General features: G+C 39.4%; 1 protein-coding gene across 8 annotated transcripts in view; it reads right to left on the reverse strand.

Annotated features, from left to right (window-relative positions):
* The window catches only part of ZMAT4 (zinc finger matrin-type 4), a 196,723-nt gene extending 177,249 nt beyond the window's left edge, over nt 1-19,474 (reverse strand). For 5 of the 8 annotated variants that reach the window (XR_011560424.1, XM_070765341.1, XM_070765339.1 and 2 more), the window contains exons 1-3: nt 19,196-19,474; nt 17,493-17,657; nt 15,202-15,287 (exon numbers count right to left, since the gene is read on the reverse strand). The gene's annotated coding sequence lies outside the window, so the exon portion shown is untranslated. The remainder of the gene's footprint in view (nt 1-15,201; nt 15,288-17,492; nt 17,658-19,195) is intronic. The other 3 variants (XM_070765336.1, XM_070765338.1, XM_070765335.1) reach the window with 3 other exon arrangements.

A 19,474-nucleotide genomic window follows, 5' to 3' on the forward strand; every position in this document is an offset into this window, starting at 1 on the left:
ATTATGTTTATAAATATCAGGATCACTAAGTGTCTTATTCAATGGTGAGTACCAGTAATAATGGTGAGTAAATGTTTGTTAAGGGAATGGGAAATGGTAATTTAAGGGTTTAAAGTGTTTAGGGATGGCTTGTGATACTGTCCATAGCCAAAAATGGTGTATTTACTTACGCATCTCTACTTCGCGGAAATTCAACTTTCACGGGCGGTCTTGGAACGCATCCCCCGTGGAAATCTAGGGAACACTGTACTGCATGAGTTAAAAAGAGGGCTGTGAAAATATTTATGGACCCCTCACATCCTGGAAATAAATCGTTTCAACTCCTACCCTCAAAACGCTAAAGAGCACCGCACACCCAGACAACTAGACAAAAGAAGTTTTTCCCCCGAACGCCATCACTTTGCTAAACAAATAATTCCCTCAACATTGTCAAACTATTCACTAAGGCTGCATTACTATTATGATTGATGTTCGTCCATTGTTTTCAAAGAGGACCTTGACATCTTGGGAGGGATGTCAAGATTTGCACATGAATTGGATTATTATTATTATTATTATTATTATTATTATTATTATTATTATTATTATTTATTGGATTTGTATGCCGCCCCTCTCCGTAGACTCGGGGCGGCTAACAACAATGATAAAAACAGCATGTAACAATCCAATACTAAAACAACTAAAAACCCTTATTATAAAAACCAAACATATAAACAAACATACCATGCATAAATTGTAAAGGCCTAGGGGGAAGGAATATCTCAATTCCCCCAAGCCTGACGGCAGAGGTGGGTTTTAAGGAGCTTACGAAAGGCGAGGAGGGTGGGGGCAATTCTAATCTCTGGGGGGAGCTGGCTCCAGAGGGCCGGGGCCACCACAGAGAAGGCTCTTCCCCTGGGTCCCGCCAAACAACATTGTTTAGTTGACGGGACTCGGAGAAGGCCCACTCTGTGGGACTTAACTGGTCGCTGGGATTCGTGCGGCAGAAGGCGGTCCCCGAGATAATCTGGTCCGGTGCCATGAAGGGATTAAAGTGAGGGAGAGGAGCGCATAGCCAGCCTCACTCTCTCTTCCCAGATTCCATCTTGCTCCAATAGCAGGACAAGAGTCGAGACAGTCGGAGATGGTCTGGGCACAGTGGTTGACCAGGTTGACTTTTGTGCCTTGCCGTGCTCTTAGAGTGCCACATCGCTTGCAGAGGCCTCTTTCATGACCCTTGTTCTAAACTAGTAGATTTCATCTGCTCAGTCCACTGGAATCCGTCTTCACATGCTCAGGATAGACGAGTCCCTATCTCACTGAAGGTCAATGACCCAATGGCTACTCTCAACCTGGTTTGTCAAAGCGGTTTCCCGGGGTATGGTCACTGCCCATGCTACAGCTGCTGGGAGCAGTGTTCCCTCTAATTTTTTTGGGGGGTGGGCGGAAAGTATAGGGTCTGAGCGGCAGTCCCTTCGGGACTAGGCGGCACAGAAATAATAAATAAATAAATAAATAAACAAACAAACAAACGAAAAACCCACCCTGTTTTGCCTCAGAGAATTTCAAAATAAAATACTGTACTGTGTGTCTATAACAGTGAGCTCATAATAGGGCAACTCTATCAATATCAAAATGCCACTTAAATAGTTGAGCTAGTTTCAAACTAGATTCCCATTCTTTTTCTTTCTCTTTTCCTTCCTCTCTTTTTTCTATCTGTTTCTCTCTCTTCCTCTCTTCCCCTCTCTCTCTCCTTCCCTCTCACTCTTTCCCTCTCGGCTTCTGGGCAGGTTTGGAAAACTCTGAGTTGATGATGATTTTTAAGTGAGCGATTACTCACTGCTCAGCTTAGAGGGAACTATGGCTGGGAGCCACAGGGGAGAGCTGAGCGACAGGTGGGGCCTAGAGGTGAGCAAGCTGCCCTAAAAGCTTCCCTAAAATGAGCTGCCATAAAAGGACCCAACATGCTCCAACACCAGATGTGCTACCCCTCTCTGAACACCTGATACACGTCTAGTACTATTAGTCTTCTCATGGTTCCTATCACCTATTTCCTCCCACTTATGACTGTAACTTGTTGCTTTTATCCTTGTGATTTGTATTAATATTGATTGTTTCCTGATTGCTTATTTGCCCTCTATGACAATCATTAAGTGTTGTACCTCCTGATTCTTGACAAATGTTATCTTTTCTTTTATGCACACTGAGAGCATCTGCACCAAAGACAAATTCCTTGTATGTCCAATCACACTTGGCCATTAAAGAATTCTATTCTGTTCTGTTTTGTTCTATTCTATTCTGAATTCTATTCTATTCTTAATTCAATTATATTCTATTCTATTCTTGGCAAATGTATCTTTTCTTTTATGTACACTGAGAGCATCTGCACCAAGACAAATTCCTTGTGTGTCCAATCACACTTGGCCAATCAAATTCTATTCTATTCTATTCTATTCTAAAGACATAACAAGGCGTAAGCACATCATAATATTCTATTCTTGGCAAATGTATCTTTTCTTTTATGTACACTGAGAGCATATGCACCAAGACAAATTCCTTGTGTGTCCAATCACACTTGGCCAATAAAAATTCTATTCTATTCTATTCTATTCTATTCTATAATGACAACACTGTATTTAGATGTCATATCACCACTTGCATCATAACATCATTCTGAGCTATGGTGGCACAGTGGTCAGAGAGCGGTACTGCAGGCTGCCTGCTTGACTGCCTTCAGTTTGGCAATTCGATTCTCACCGGCCAATAAAGAATTCTATTCTAGTCTATTCTAGTCTATTCTAGTCTATTCTAGTCTAGTCTAGTCTAGAGAGATTAATGTAGCTGGGTGTAATTTGACTAATTGGGGCTGCTGTTAAATAGTCAGCATTCTGGCCTCTGGGTGTGGAAGTTTATCCGTTCTGCAAAGGAGGATGTGTATTGTGAATCAGGATTCTACAAGGACTCTCTTTGAACTGTATTCCAGGACTATTGAACTAAACCATAGTCAAGTTTGTGACTTTGCGAACTCTTGAAGGAGAGTGGCTGTGACGTCTTCACAGCTGCTTGTTATCTGCTTTTTGTTTGTTTATTGTTCTTCATGGCACTCAAGGCTGTTGCTTTGAAGGTGAGCATTTTGCCTGACTAAAAGTGTGCTTGGCTCCTATTTTACTTTCGATAAAAAAACAGTGTTATTGACTTACATCTGTGTGTGTCTGAATTCCTACCTTTGAACTTACTTGAGGGCTTGTGCCGAAAACCCGGCAGAACACTACATATCTTATTATAATCAATACTTCTAACTTTATTAAAACAGATCAGCAATTCCTAAATTCATATATCTAAATAGGAAAAAATAATTAAAGTCTAGTCTAGTCTAGTCTAGTCTAGTCTATTTGGAAGAAGTCATGAAAAAATAGGCTAGGTTTCAAAAACAAGGTCTCTGAATTTTTTTCTAAAAAAAAAATTAAAGGAGAGGCTTCAGATGTCATGAATGATTTATTAGCTGCCAAATTACCAATTTCACATCCACCTCAAGAGGCATTTCCTAATTTTCCTTTATCATTAAAAAGAGGGCTTGTAGGGCTTCATGCTTAATGGAGAGGCTAAGAGCCAGCTCTCTAGTAGAAAAGGGAAAATATATACATAGAGAGAAAGAAATGAAATTAAGGATTCATTCAAAGTGGGGATAATAATGGAGGGAAAGCAGCATATTTTTTTCCTTTTAATAAGTCACTTGAAAACTTTCCGGCTTTTATCCTCATGCATCACAGGCTCTGAAAGCTTTTAAAACAATCATAATTTCTGCTTTGTGAAAATCTTCCAATTATGGCAGCCGTAAGACAACATAGAAACAAAACTCTTAATATTGAACAATAAAGTCCCAGCAGGCACAGCATGGATTACAATTCCCCCTTTCCAAATTTGCATGCAAAGTTTTTGCTGCACTTCAGAATATTCGCGGGGAAATTGACTTCTGGGTCATTCTGTGCTTCTAATCTGCACTGTCAGAAATCGCACAAATCTAAGAGGAATCTTCCCACGCACAGACAGACAGACAGACAAAGCTGGGTCGGCGCAGTGATTAGAGTGCAGCACCGCAGGCTACTTCATCTAACTGCTCGCTGTAGTTCAGCAGTTCAAATCTCACTACCAGCTCAAGGTTGACTCAGCCTTCCCTCCTTCCGAGGTGGGTCAAAAGAGGACCCAGATTGTTGGGGGCAAGAGGCTGATTCTCTAAACCGCTTAGAGAGGGCTGTAAAAGCATTATGAAGCCGTATATAAGTCTAAATTTAGTGAACCTCATCACCTCGAGGTTCGACTACTGCAATGCTCTCTACATGGGACTACCTTTGAAAAGTGTTCGGAAACTTCAGATCGTGCAGAATGCAGCTGTGAGAGCGGTCATGGGCTTCCCAAGGTATGCCCATGTTTCACCATCACTCCGCAGTCTGCATTGGCTGCCGATCAATTTCCGGTCACAATTCAAAGTGTTGGTTATGACCTATAAAGCCCTTCATGGCACTGGACCAGGATATCTCCGAGACCGCCTTCTGCCGCACGAATCCCAGCGACCGATTAGGTCCCACAGAGTGGGCCTTCTCTGGGTCCCGTCAACTAAACAATGTTGGTTGGCGGGCCCCAGGGGAAGAGCCTTCTCTGTGGCGGCCCCGACTCTCTGGAACCAACTCCCCTCAGAGATTAGAACTGCCCCTACTCTCCCTGCCTTCCGTAAACTCCTTAAAACCCACCTTTGTCATCAGGCATGGGGGAACTGAAACACCTCCCCCGGGCATGTACAATTTATGCATGGTATGTTTGTGTGTGTGTTTGTTAGAAAAATGGGGTTCTTTTTTAAATATTTTAAAGTTATTTGGATTTGTTATCAATTGTTGTGTCTTATTGTGAGCCGCCCCGAGTCTCTGGAGAGGGGCGGCATACAAATCTAAATAATAAATAAATAAATATTTATTTATTTTATTTATTAGATTTGTATGCCGCCCCTCTCCGCAGACTCGGGGCGGCTCACAGCAGTGATAAAACAGTATACAATGACAAATCTAATATGAAGTCTAAAATAACAATTTTACATTAAAAACCTAAAAAAAACCTTACATAAAAACATACACACAAACATTCCATACATAAAACTACATAGACAAGGGGAGATGTCTCAGTTCCCCCATGCCTGACAGCAGAGGTGGGTTTTAAGAAGTTTACGAAAGGCAAGGAGGGTGGGGGCAGTCCTGATCTCCAGGGGGAGCTGGTTCCAGAGGGTTGGGGCTGCCACAGAGAAGGCTCTTCCCCTGGGTCCCGCCAGCCGACATTGTTTAGTCGACGGGACCTGGAGAAGGCCAACTCTGTGGGACCTAACCGGCCGCTGGGATTCGTGCGGCAATATTGCTATTGCTATAATTCTTTATTGTCCTAGTTAGCATTTTTGCAGTTAATACGTTCATTATTTCATTGCAACATTCTTTACATCTGAGTGTTCCTTACACCTAATTGATTATGACTGAGCTTTGCTTCCTGGAAATGAATTTTCATATGGATTTCATCTTAACTTCCAGAATTCTGTTTCACAACCAACTTACTGGCTATTGTTTGGACAACATGCTTTTTTACCATGGTTACATAAATCATGTCAGCATTAGTACCTGAAGTAATATTCCAGTTACTGTGAAAAAGGTTGCAATTAGTGTAAAGTAAAAGGAATGCTGAGTCATGGTGGATCAGCAGAATGTGCTATGCCCTGATTGGTCAAGATCTGTATATACTGTAATGCACCTTTGCATAGGTGTGGCTTGTGGTCATTGGTGGTTTGTTATAGTTTTCGGTTAGTAGTGGTAGAGTCATCTAGTAAGATGGTTTGGTGTCCTGTAAGATTGATTGATTGATTGATTGATTGATTGATTTATTCATTCATTCATTCATTCATTCATTCATTCATTCATTCATTCATTTATTTATTTATTGGATTTGTATGCCACCCCTCTCCGTGGACTCGGGGCGGCTAACAACAGTGATAAAAACAGAATGTAAAAATCCAATACTAAAACAGCTAAAAACCCTTATTTTAAAACCAATCATACATACAAACATACCATGCATAAATTGTAGAAGCCTAGGGGGAAAACAATATCTTAGTTCCCCCATGCCTGACGGCAGAGGTGGGTTTTGAGGAGCTTATGAAAGGCAAGGAGGATGGGGGCTCTTCTAATCTCTGAAGGGAGTTGGTTCCAGAGGGCTGGGGCCGCCACAGAGAAGGCTCTTCCCCTGTGCCCCGCCAAACAACATTGTTTAGTTGACAGGACCCGGAGAAGGCCCACTCTGTGGGACCTAACTGGTCGCTGGGATTCGTGCGGCAGAAGGTGGTCCCTGAGATAGTTTAGAGAGTATAGTTTTGATACTAACAAGAAGTAAAAGTCTTCTGAAGAATTCCTCCTGTAGTGTCTTCATTCTGAAACTCTCCATATCCTTTCTACTTTTGGGTGGGCAGTTTCTGAATGCAACTCTGACAAATCATGGCTTACTAAAGCCAAAAATGGATCACCACTGAAGAATGCAGGTTAGTTAATATATAACATTAAAATGTGGTTAGCAAGCTTGTGGTTCTGTTTATCATGTGAAGTAGTTGCACACAAACACACATATACACAGAACCCAAGCAGCTGCTTATAAGAATTCAAGCTATTATTAATAATTTTGGAGGAATAGGTCTAAAGACACTGAAACGCGCTGAATGATGGAAAAATAGCAGTTGTGTGAATGCCCTCCCTATCATTTGCATGAGTGACATTCATAAAAAGTGGTTTAGTTGTCTCACATTCCCACTGTTGCAGTTTAATTAGCAGTTTCCTTTTAGATTTGTAAGATACATTACTGTCAAGAGGTTCAAAGCAACCCAAGGATGAAAAATGTACAATCTTTGAAGAACTGCTTATGTTACAGCACACACACACAATTGAAGCAAGTACAGTGGTACCTCTACCTAAGAACGCTTCTACTTATGAACTTTTCTAGATAAGAACTGGGTGTACAAGATTTTTGCCTCTTGTCAAGAACCATTTTCCACTTACAAACCCGAGCCTCCAAAACTAACCGGAAAAGGCAGGGAGAAGCCTCCTTGGGGCCTCTGTAGGAATCTCCTGAGAGGAAACAGGGCCAGAAGAGGTGGGGATAACCCTCCGTGGGGCTTCTTTAGGCATCTCCCGGGAGGAAACAGAGCTGGAAAGGTGGGGAGAAGCCTCCGTGGGGCCTCTCTAGGAATCTCCTGGGAGGAAACATTGTCAGAAAGGTGGGGAGAAGCCTTTGTGGGGCCTCTCTAGGAATCTCCTGGGAGGAAACAAGGCCTCCACCCTCCCAATCGTACACATTATTTGCTTTTACATTGATTGCTAGGGGAAAAATTGCTTCTTCTTACAAACTTTTCTACTTAAGAACCTGACCATGGAATGAATTATGTTCGTAAGTAGAGTTACCACTGTATCTTAATGCAGACAGATTTTGGCACCAACAATCCTTTTCATTTCTTCCAAATTTTCAGACAAAATGGGTTGGAAATTTGCTTTACTGTGGAGGAAGAACGCATACTCATTGATCTGATAACTGCTAGCGTATTTATCAGTACAGTTATAGGAAAAATCTCTCACGGGTATTGGACTGAAGCCAGATTTTCAAGCTTATTCAAAATTGCAGTGCTGAAATGCATATTTTAAAACCATTTTTCTCATTACTTTTACTATTAAAATTATCACTTAACAGTTTCTCTCAGCTTCTCAATTTTGCAGCATTAAATTCCAATTATTCCATTTCTTTGTAAGCCTAAAATATATAAAGTTTATAAGTGAACTCCTGTATATTTTCACAGCCATGTCTTACAACACCCTCCATATTTTTTTTGCTAGCAATTTTCCTTAAGGCAGAACATTTTAAAGCATAGGCATATAGCTTTTTTATGCACCTTTGATCCATAAACTTTGTATGCACCTTTGATCCATAAACTGTACCGAATGATTTAGGGAACTAACAAGGATTTCACATGTCAGTTTACGTGCTCTTTCAAAAACGTACAATATTTTGCAAAATCAACATCTTAGAAACATAGAAACATAGAAGTCTGACGGCAGAAAAAGACCTCATGGTCCATCTAGTCTGCCCTTATACTATTTTCTGTATTTTATCTTAGGATGGATATATGTTTATCCCAGGCATGTTTAAATTCAGGCATGTTTATCCCAGGCATGTTTAAATTCAGTTACTGTGGATTTATCTGTGGATTTATCTACCACGTCTGCTGGAAGTTTGTTCCAAGGATCTACTACTCTTTCAGTAAAATAATATTTTCTCATGTTGCTTTTGATCTTTCCCCCAACTAACTTCAGATTGTGTCCCCTTGTTCTTGTGTTCACTTTCCTATTAAAAACACTTCCCTCCTGGACCTTATTTAACCCTTTAATATATTTAAATGTTTTGATCATGTCCCCCCTTTTCCTTCTGTCCTCCAGACTCTACAGATTGAGTTCATTAAGTCTTTCCTGATACGTTTTATGCTTAAGACCTTCCACCGTTTTTGTAGCCCGTCTTTGGACCCGTTCAATTTTGTCAATATCTTTTTGTAGGTGAGGTCTCCAGAACTGAACACAGTATTCCAAATGTGGTCTCACCAGCATTCTATATAGCGGGATCATAATCTCCCTCTTCCTGCTTGTTATACCTCTAGCTATGCAGCCATCTTCCTCCTCACCCCAGCCTAAAGCAAAAACAAAAAAACCCTAGCCATTAGTAAAACTTCCCACAGACTTGGGAAGATCCATCCATAACATCCCAATCACAAATCAAATCAATAGTGAAAGGAGATTAAGGGATGCACATTCTGTTAAGGAGGGTGCAGAATGAGGAAAACGTGGGATTCCCGCAGATAGGAGACTAGGATAGATCTATTTCGGCCTTGTTCTGGCCTCATCAGCTAGCCATATCCTCACTGGGACTTGAACTTGCAGCCTTTGGCTTGTAAGGCAGAGAATTAACTTCTAGGCTACAGTATCCAATCCCTTCAGCTCTGTACCAGGGAAGGGTTACGTGTTTTTTGTGTCGAATCACCATATGTTCGTGTGTGTGTGTGTGTTTTCTGTTTTTTAATCTTGCTTTGCTTCTTTTCTGCCTTACTGTTATCATTTTTTAAATATTCAGCTAATACAAATCATACACTTTATTTAGCACCATTTTTAAAAGATTCATTAGACAAAATTGATATCCTTACTTTTATATATATAATTAATATATTCTAGTTTGGGTTTTTTTCTTAGTTCTAACCATTCATAAAATATATTCCAGATTTGTATTCCGAGTCTTCTTTCTTATTTAGTTTAGGAGCCCACAAAGAATATGGAAGCTTACCTGTTATTGAGGAAAGACTTTCTTTCTTGTCCAACACTCAAAGCCCAAGACTTGTAGCTAACAAAACCAGGCAAGCTACCAAGATGTGGCTAATTATGTACATTTGTCTGACTTAAATCTTGATTTAAATCATTAAGGCAGATTTGTGGAAGCTGTAGCCTGTAGACATCCGTCAGAGCAATTTTGTTGCTGGGATGTCACAGTAAAATGACTTTAGGAAATTGTTGTACAGCTGGGCACAAGTTAGTTGAAAGATTACTTCAGGAAAGTCAATTCAGCTCAGCTCTTGACTCAAGGGGAAAGAGCTTCCAAAAAAATCTCACTGTAACTAGGATTGGGAAAGTTCTATTATTGTTTCTATTATATAATAATAATCCTATTATTCATGGTTCTGTATTTGCCTCCAACTAGCATTCAGGAAACTTTCTGTTCTTGGGTCCTTGGTCTTGCTGCTTAGCTGTGACTTGTCTAATCTTCCATACCATGAATTTTCTCTCCCTCTCCCTTTTTTACGAAATTAAAAGTAGGACTGGGTGCATTAAAGACCCCCTTCCACTTTTAATTTTTCCAGACTCCTACCAATCTCCCATTTGGGCTCTGTAAGAGTCTACCATTGGACAAGGATGAAAGGTCTGCTATTAATAATTATGATATTCTTTGAAGGTTGTCATATTTCTGATGAGCTTGCAGATTTTTCCAACATGGTGGAATGTGGAAAAATAGGAGTGTGTTGCAATTTTTAAGTATTAGCAATAGCAATAGTGTTTAGACTTATATACCATTTCATTGTACTTTTACAACCCTCTCTAAGCAGTTTACAGAATCAGCCTCTTGCCCCCAACAATCTGGGTCCTCATTTTGCCCACCTCAGAAGGATGGAAGGTTGAGTTGACCTTGAGCTGGTGGTGAGATTTGAACTGCTAAACTACAGCTAGCAGTTAGCTGAAGTAGCCTGCAGAGCTGCACTCTAACCACTGCACCAACCCGGATAAATTTAAAATCTACGCTAGACAAATAATGTCTTCATCTGTAACAGAAACTTAGCTTACCATCTCCAACAAAATAATACAGTCCCTTTTTTAGCTACTCATTAATTTTAAAACTTTTAGTGTCAATTTATCAAGCCCCATCACATAGTTTCATAGCAAAGCTCAGGTATCAGCAAGTAGTTACTATAAAGAAGATATAGAGAGCATCAAGGTAGTATTATTTGTATTGGCAAATAACTATAAATACCAACCTGTTTCAAAATCATGTTATGCCTGTTTGGAAAGATTTGAAAAGGACTTATTAAGATAGTAGTACCAAGGTCTTGATAGCCACATCTTCAGAGGCTCTTAATATTTGACAGGGTTGTTGTTTTTTGGGCATAATTTCCAAGTCCAATTTCTTTCCAAATATATCGGTGAAATTATGAGTTAAAAGAAATATCTTTTATTCACAAACTTATGAGCAGCGCACAATTTCCCCCACACTTATGTCCTCCAAATGAGTTGGGAGTTCAATTGCCATAATTCCCAACCAATCTTGGGAAGCTGATTTTGTTGTATTAGCTATAGAAAGGTCCAGAAACATCCCACCAGGATGTCATTCCAATTTGATTCCTTGTGCACGTCATCATACAACATGATTATACAATTAAGCTACATGGAGGTTTGTGCAATGCACAAACTCTGTTGGGCTGAGTTTGCATGACATGATAGGATGCAAAGAACACTAACCAAATGTACAGTTTGCTAGGCAACTGATTTAGAGCAGTGCTTAAATGACCTAGTTAAGCATGTTGTATAGACACAGCTAGACAATAAGCTAGGCAGCACACTAAAAAGCAGAGATATCACCCTGCCAATAAAAATGCATATAGTCAAGAGCCCTTCTCTACCCGTAACAGAACATCCTACGAAACTAGTCTTACAATCCTGGGTCTAGAAAGCTTAGAACTAACACGCCTTAAACATGATCTAAGAATTGCCCACAAGATCATATGCTGCAATGTCCTGCCTGTCAAAGACTACTTCAGCTTCAACCACAACAACACAAGAGCACACAACAGATACAAACTTAGTATTAACTGCTCCAAACTTGACTGTAAAAAATATGACTTTAGTAATCGAGTTGTCGAAGCATGGAATTCACTACCGGACTCTGTAGTATCATCCCCTAACCCCTCACACTTTACCCTTAGACTATCCACGGTTGACCTCACCAAGTTCCTAAGAGGTCAGTAAGGGGCGTACATAAGTGCACCAGAGTGCCTACCGTCCCCTGTCCTATTGTCTCTCCTATATCTCCTATATCTTCTCTTCTATACTTATATCTTTTCCTGCTATTCTCTCATAGTTATATTTTACTCCTTTATTTTCTCCTCTATTCCCCCTTTAATACATTCTACCTGATTATATTCTCTATAACTCTCATTGTGTAATATTGTGTATTGGACAAAATAAATAAATTAAATAAATAAATTAAATAAATATGAAAGTTAGACCATAAAAAAGGCTGATCGCCAAAGAATTGACACCTTTGAACTTATGGTGATGGAGAAGACTCCTGTGAGTCCTTTGGACTGCAAGGCAATCAAACTGGTCAGTCCTAGAGGAGATCAACCCTGACTGCTCTTTAGAAGGCCAGATCCTGAAGATGAATCGCAAATATTTTGGCCACTTATTGAGAAGGAAGGACTCACTGGAGAAGAGCCTAATACCAGGAACGATTGAGGGCAAAAGAAGAAAGGGATGACAGAGAATGAAGTAACTGGATGGAGTCACTGAAGCAGTTGTTGTTGTTGTTATTATTATTATTATTATTATTATTTATTAGATTTGTATGCCGCCCCTCTCCATAGACTCGGGGTGGCTCACAACAGTGATAAAAACAATACATAATGACATAATCTAATAATTAGAATCTAAAATAATAATAGTACATTTTAAAAGTCTAAAAAGCAAGAAACCCCAATATAAAAACCATGCATACAGTCATATCTGTATGACTGAGCTTATTTGATTTGAGCTTAAATGGACTCCGGGGGGATAGTAGAGAACAGGAAGGCCTGGAGTAATTTTGTACATGGGGTTGCGATGGGTCAGACATGACTTCGCAACTAACAAGAGCAAAGTAGACCACAGACGCATTAAAACTTTTTGATTTAGTCCCCAGAAAATGATATCTTTCCTATTCTGCTGGTACCTTAAACTCCCAGGTAATGTGAATCAAAATGGATACACACACAAACACACACACACACACATTCAAGATAAGACGAGCAAGCAGGGCAGGCAAACTAAACTCCGACTGGGATAACAATAGCAAACAGGACCCTGGAGAGCTCCACATAATTTTTGGCTGAGCTCTTTTAGCACAGAGGGAAACCCACTCAACGCAGGGTTTGATTTAAATGGTGAAACAAAGTCAGCATATATTATTGCTGCAATTGCTTTCACCTACAAAGCTACTTAACCTGAAAAATACATAAATCCTCAGAAGATCATGGACGATTCACAAGAGTCAATAAGATCATGCCCCAAAGTTTGTCATGAACAATCACGTCTAATGAAAGAGCTGCAGCATTAATTCAAGATAACGATTCGGGAAAGATGGTCTGTCGTCTCTGTAATGCAGACGCTGTCAACTTCTTCTGCATCACAGAGCGCAAAGATCTGGCAATCTCTAAAATAAAATCTCTAAAATAAGCTAGATGGTTTGTCTAACTTGGCTGGCCAAAGATCTGACATCTGCTGAACCAGTGGTTCCCAACCTTTTTTAATGTTGCGACCCCTTAATACAGTTCCTCATGTTGTGGTGACCCCCAACCATAAGTCTAGCACCAATTCTCCCAACAGAGCTTTAAGCTGATTGGTAGAAAGGTCAGTGGGACACACCCACTGTAAATGTCTGATTGGTCAGATTGTAAAAATATGTTCCAAGGTACCGGAAAAGAAGCTTTAGTTCCTAACACCATGGGGAATTTGTTTTTTTTACATAGTTATAGGTGACCCATGTGAAATGGTTGTTTGACCCCTAAAGGGGTCCTGACCGTGAGGTTGAGAACCATTGTGCTGAACTGAGGACAGGGGGAATCAATCAGAGGTAGGTTTCAGCAGGTTCTGACCAGTTCTGAAGAACTGGTAGCAGAAATTTTGAGTAGTTCGGAGAACTCGTAGAGGAAATTTTGAGTAGTTTAGAGAACTTGTAAATACTACCTCTGACTGACTGGCCCTGCCCCTCTCAGCTGATCGGGAGGAAATGGGGAATTTGCAGGAACCTTCCCCTGGAGTGGGGAAGGAAATACAAATCTAAATAATAAATAAATAAATAAAGGAATGCATAGCATAAGCATTTAGATTTATACACCGCTTCACAGTGCTTTACAGCCCTCTCTAAGTAGTTTACAGAGGGTAAGCATATAGAAACATAGAAACATAGAAAATTGACAGCAGAAAAAGACCTCATGGTCCATCTAGTCTGCCCTTATACTATTTCCTGTATTTTATCTTAGGATGGATCTATGTTTATCCCAGGCATGTTTAAATTCAGTTACTGTGGATTTATCTACCACATCTGCTGGAAGTTTGTTCCAAGCATCTACTACTCTTTCAGTCAAATAATATTTTCTCACATTGCTTCTGATCTTTCCCCCAACTAACCTCAGATTGTGCCCCCTTTTTCTTGGGTTCACTTTCCTATTAAAAACACTTCCCTCCTGAACCTGATTTAACCCTTTAACGTATTTAAATGTTTTGATCGTGTCCCCCCTTTCCCTTCTGTCCTCCAGACTATACAGATGGAGTTCATGAAGTCTTTCCTGGTAAGTTTTATGCTTAAGACCTTCCACCATTTTTGTAGCCCGTCTTTGGACCTGTTCAACTTTATCAATATTTTCAATATTGCCCCCAACAATCTCATTTTACTGACTTTGGAACGATAGAAGGCTGACTCAACCTTGAGCCTACTGAGATTCAATCTACCAAACTGCTGGCAGCCGGTGATCAGCAGAAGTAGCTTACAGTATTGTGCTCTAACCACTGCGCCACCATCATTTTACAGTATCCTTCCCTTGCCATCCCCATCAAGCCCCCCCGCCCCAGAACTGGTAGTAAAAAAAATTGAATCCCACCACTGGAATCAAGGGTGGAACAATATTATATTATTATTTTGTGTAGTCTTTTGAATTTCTGAAAGCCATTTAAGGACTTAAATTCTGCATGTTTCCAGAAATAGCATAGTTGATATTGAGCATTCCACTGTAGAAATGAAATTCTCAAGATGTCTGATCTGAATGGGGGAGACTCAGATCAAAGTCCTTTTGAACCTTGGAGCTACCTGCAATGATGTTTTGTCAATCGCTCTTCTCACTTCAGGCATCCCTATTTAAAATATTTTTTATTTACATATATAAAACAATAACAACTGACGATACATTTATATCTAAACAATGTACAGTACATACACAAAACATTATTTTTTAAAAAGGAGACTGGCCCCTCCCCTTTAGTTCCAAATTCCAAAATGTGCCATGAAACCATTTTGAAGCATGGAGTCAAATTAGATGCTTCTAACTTTGTTTGCCATGCCTGAGATTTGTTTGATGATTTGACAGCTGCCTGAGCCTGGACAAAAGTGTATTTTCCAAACGGATTTAGAAATCTGAACTGAACGGATTCAACTGTCCAATTCACTCATCCTTTCCTGCTGTCTAATTGCGATAAACATGGAATCAGATACTTGGCACTCCTAAAAATAACAGAAGAAATCTCTATTCAGGGGGGGCAAAAATGGTGCCAAGTTTACTTACCTTATAGCAATGGCCATAGCACTTTAACTTACCGTATATACTGCTTCACAATGCTTTACAGAGTCAGCATATTGCCCCCAACGACAGACAGGTCTACGGAGAGGGACGGCATACAAATCTAATAAATAATAATAATAATAATAATAATAATAATAATAACAACAACAACAACAACAACAACCATCTGGGTCCTTATTTTACTGACCTTGCAAGGATAGAAGGCTGATTCATCCTTGAGCTAGTCTGGATTGAACTCCAGACAGTGGCCAGAGTTGGCCTGCAGTACTGCATTCTAACCACTAGGCCACCACAGCTCTTAGAGTCATTCTCTTTTGTTAAATGAAGTGGCAGAAGTCACAGATATATTGAATATGACTAAGACACAAACTATGCCCATGTTTGGGTATTTCCCTGTAATTAACTCAACCATAGTTTTATTAAGTTAACTCTCTGGGTTTTCATGACATGTTAAAACAGTAATTCTCAACCTTTCTAATGCCGCAACCCCATAATACAGTTCCTCGTGTTGGGGTGGCCCCCAACCATAAGTCTAGTGCCAATTCTCCCAAGAGAGCTTTAAGATGATTGGCAGGAAGGTCAGAGGGACACCACCCACTGTAAACGCCTGATTGGTCGGATTGTAAAAATATTTTCCAAGGCGCCAGAATAGAAGGTTTAGTTCCTAACATACCATGGGAAATTTGTCTTTTCCCATGGTTTTAGGTGACCCCTGTGAAAAGGTCCTTCGACCCCCCGAAAGGATCTCGACCCCCAGATTGAAAACCACTGTGTTAAACCATAAACTAGCCACGTTAGGATTACACAATTGGGTCCCTTTAAAAAACAAAGGATAAATGCTTTCTCCCAGACACATCCTTTATGCAAAAGGACTTACTCCTCTGAGTAAGCTTGGTGTTTGGAATCTTCATTTCTCCAGATAGCTTTAAGAAATAGGACACAAGAATTGCACATTGTAGAAGTATCGATATATATATATTTTGCTTCATTGTTTTTTTTAAAAAAAGAATCCAAATGGGTATAATAATCACAGAAATTTGAGAGGCTGATGGATGAGGGAAAAGGTAATAGCCTGAGATTGTTGTGTGAAGAATCCTTAGAAAAGAATATAGCTAGCTGGCTGAAATCCCAGAATGGTTTTCAAAGGTCTGCTACTGTCCAAATGACAGATTATTCTCTGTCCAAATTATTCTCCCATTTCAAGACTAAATTGAGAGGGAAGAGATTTAGCTAAACCTACAAATGTGAGAAATCATGGTTTAGGCCAGTTTTAGCTCAAGTAATGACATTCTTTCCTCCCTACCTATCCTTGAAGTTCTGGCACAATTCTTTTTTATACATAAAAGTTTTTATTTATTTTTTTTAATATAAACATTTCTTCTTCCCTTAAATGATGTGTCATTTGGGTACAAATATCTTTGTGCAATAATCATCAAAATTTCCAATAGCATTCATTACACTGATATTAATTCTCTGATCTTACAATGATAGTATTGAACATAGTAGACCTATTTATTTCTCCCCCTTAACATACCTTCTAATAAGAATATAATAATATTAAGCACAATAATCCTAACAGTCATAATAATAACAATCATTCTATTGTTTACATCTCTGTCTTAACGTATTTTCTACTGCAATGGATACCATTAATTTGTAATTCCTGTCCTACAATTTCTGCCATTTATCTAATTCTATTGCATGACCAAACTTTTTTGCCCATGCTGTCATTCTCTCCTTCACTTGTTCATCTTCCAGTTTAATGCCCAACAAATAGCTGTAGTTTATCAATCTTTCTTCTCTCCCCATTGATATATTATCTAATTCTTTATAGAAACCATATAATTTAACATCTTTCTCATATCTAGAATGTATCTGAGCTTGTGCATCATGCCGTCAATCCCTCAATCACCCATTCTTGTTTAACTCAGTTCTCACTGATCAGCTTTTTCCAATGGACTTCAACTACCATTATTCCCAGCTGTAGTGAGTGACCCAATTCCCATCTCTCTACCAAACTGGCTAATGAGGTCAACTGCTGGTTTAAGCTAAAACTGTGTTGAGTTGCATTGCAGGCAGTTAAGGGAACCCACCCAGCCTAAAGCCCCAAGTGTGAAAAGACAAATCGTTTTTCTCAGGCCTCGGGGGTCTCCGGATTCAGCTTAATCAATGAAATATGTCGTGCAATTGTCAAAAGCAGGGATAAAATATTCCCCCCTGTGTGTTTTACGGTGGCAGGTTCAAATGCAAAAGTCACTTCGTGCCTCGTAATTTATTGAAAACAATGCAATCGGCTCAGACTTACACAGTCAAGAGAAATGGTTTGCTTCGCACTTCTCCAGAGGCTGGAAAAATAAGATTGGAGCTATTTTGCAGAGCCGCCAAATTCCAGGACAAGCAACGAGATGCCAAATGGGGATTCCTGGCAGGGGGCTGAGTTATGAAGCGTTACATTAACCAGCAAAAGACCCTGTGACAGCGATAAAATCATGGGTTTATTTGTTATTTATTTGTTATTTGTTATTTGTTATTTGTTATTTGTTATTTGTTATTTGTTATTTATTATTTATTATTTATTATTTATTATTTATTATTTATTATTTATATTTATTATTTATTATTTATTATTTATTATTTATTATTTATTATTTATTATTTATTATTTATTATTTATTATTTATTATTTATTATTTATTATTTATTATTTATTATTTATTATTTATTATTTATTATTTATTATTTATTATTTATTATTTATTATTTATTATTTATTATTTATTATTTATTGATTGGATTTGTATGCCGCCCCTCTCCGGAGACTCGGGGCAGCTAACAGCAATAATAGACAGCGTATAACAATAATCCAATACTAAAAACAATTTAAAACCCATTACAATAAAAAACCAAATATACATACAGACATACCATGCATAAAATTGTAAAGGCCTAGGGGGAAAGAGGATCTCAATTCCCCCATGCCTGGTGGCAGAGGTGGTTTTAAGTAGCTTACGAAAGGCAAGGAGGGTGGGGGCAATTCTAATCTCTTGGGGGGAGTTGGTTCCAGAGGGCCGGGGCCGCCACAGAGAAGGCTCTTCCCCTGGGTCCCTCCAAGCGGCATTGTTTAGTTGATGGGACATCAACTAAAACCCTGTTATGGGTTTACCCAGATACACCCATATAGCTCAATCACTCCGTAAGCTGCACTGGCTACTGATTGGTCTCTGAACACAATTTAAAGCCCTACATAGCTTAGGATCAGATTATTTATGGGACTGTTTTCTGCCTCACATATCCCAGTGGCCGTCGGCCAAGCAATGCCGGCTGGCAGGACCGTGGGGAAGGGCCTTCTCTGTGGAGGCCCCGGCCATTTGGAATCAACTCCCTCCAGAGATTCACACTGCTCCCACCCTCCTGGCTTTTCAAAAGGGGTTTTATCATTATACTTTATATATAATACTTGGGGGTTTATAATTATTGTTACATTTGACTTTTATAAAATTATTGTGCTATTGTATTGTTTTGTTTTTTTATTGTTTTAAGCTGCCCTGAGTCCTATGGGATTGGGTGGCATAGAAGTCAATTTTAAATAATAATAATAATAATAATAATAATAATAATAATAATAATAATAATAATAATAATAATTTATTGGATTTGTATGCCGCCCATAGAAACATAGAAGATTGAAGGCAGAAAAAGACCTCATGGCCCATCATTAAATTAAATTAAGTTAAGTTAAGAGTAAGTATGTTAAGTTAAGTTAAATTAAATTAAATTAAAAACACGGCTTTGTCGGCAGGCCTAGGGCCATTGAGCGATAACACCCTGCTCCAGCCAATAATGTGTTAGTAGAATTGATGAGTGATGGACAAATGCCTTTTAATATTTTGGGGTTTTATATTTTATATCTTTGTTTTATCTTTGTACACCGCCCTAAGTCCATTGGAGAAGGGTGGCCTATAAATTCAAACAAACAAACAAATAAATAAAAAAATAAATTCTACTTACCTTCCCTACCGGTTCAGAAGCACAGAGGGTTTCCACACCCAGCCATGCTGAGGTAAATCAAAATGGCTGCTCCTCACTCTAGGCCTCTCTAGGTCATGGGTCTCCAACCATGGCAACTTTAAGCCTGGAGGACTTCAACTCCCAGAATTCCCCAGCCAGCCATGCTGAGGTAAATCAAAATGGCTGCTCCTCACTCTAGGCCTCTCTAGGTCATGGGTCTCCAACCATGGCAATTTTAAGCCTGGAGGACTTCAACTCCCAGAATTCCCCACCCGCCAT

This window comes from Erythrolamprus reginae, chromosome 12 (assembly GCF_031021105.1).
Source record: "Erythrolamprus reginae isolate rEryReg1 chromosome 12, rEryReg1.hap1, whole genome shotgun sequence".
In the NCBI taxonomy this organism is placed as follows: domain Eukaryota; kingdom Metazoa; phylum Chordata; class Lepidosauria; order Squamata; family Dipsadidae; genus Erythrolamprus; species Erythrolamprus reginae.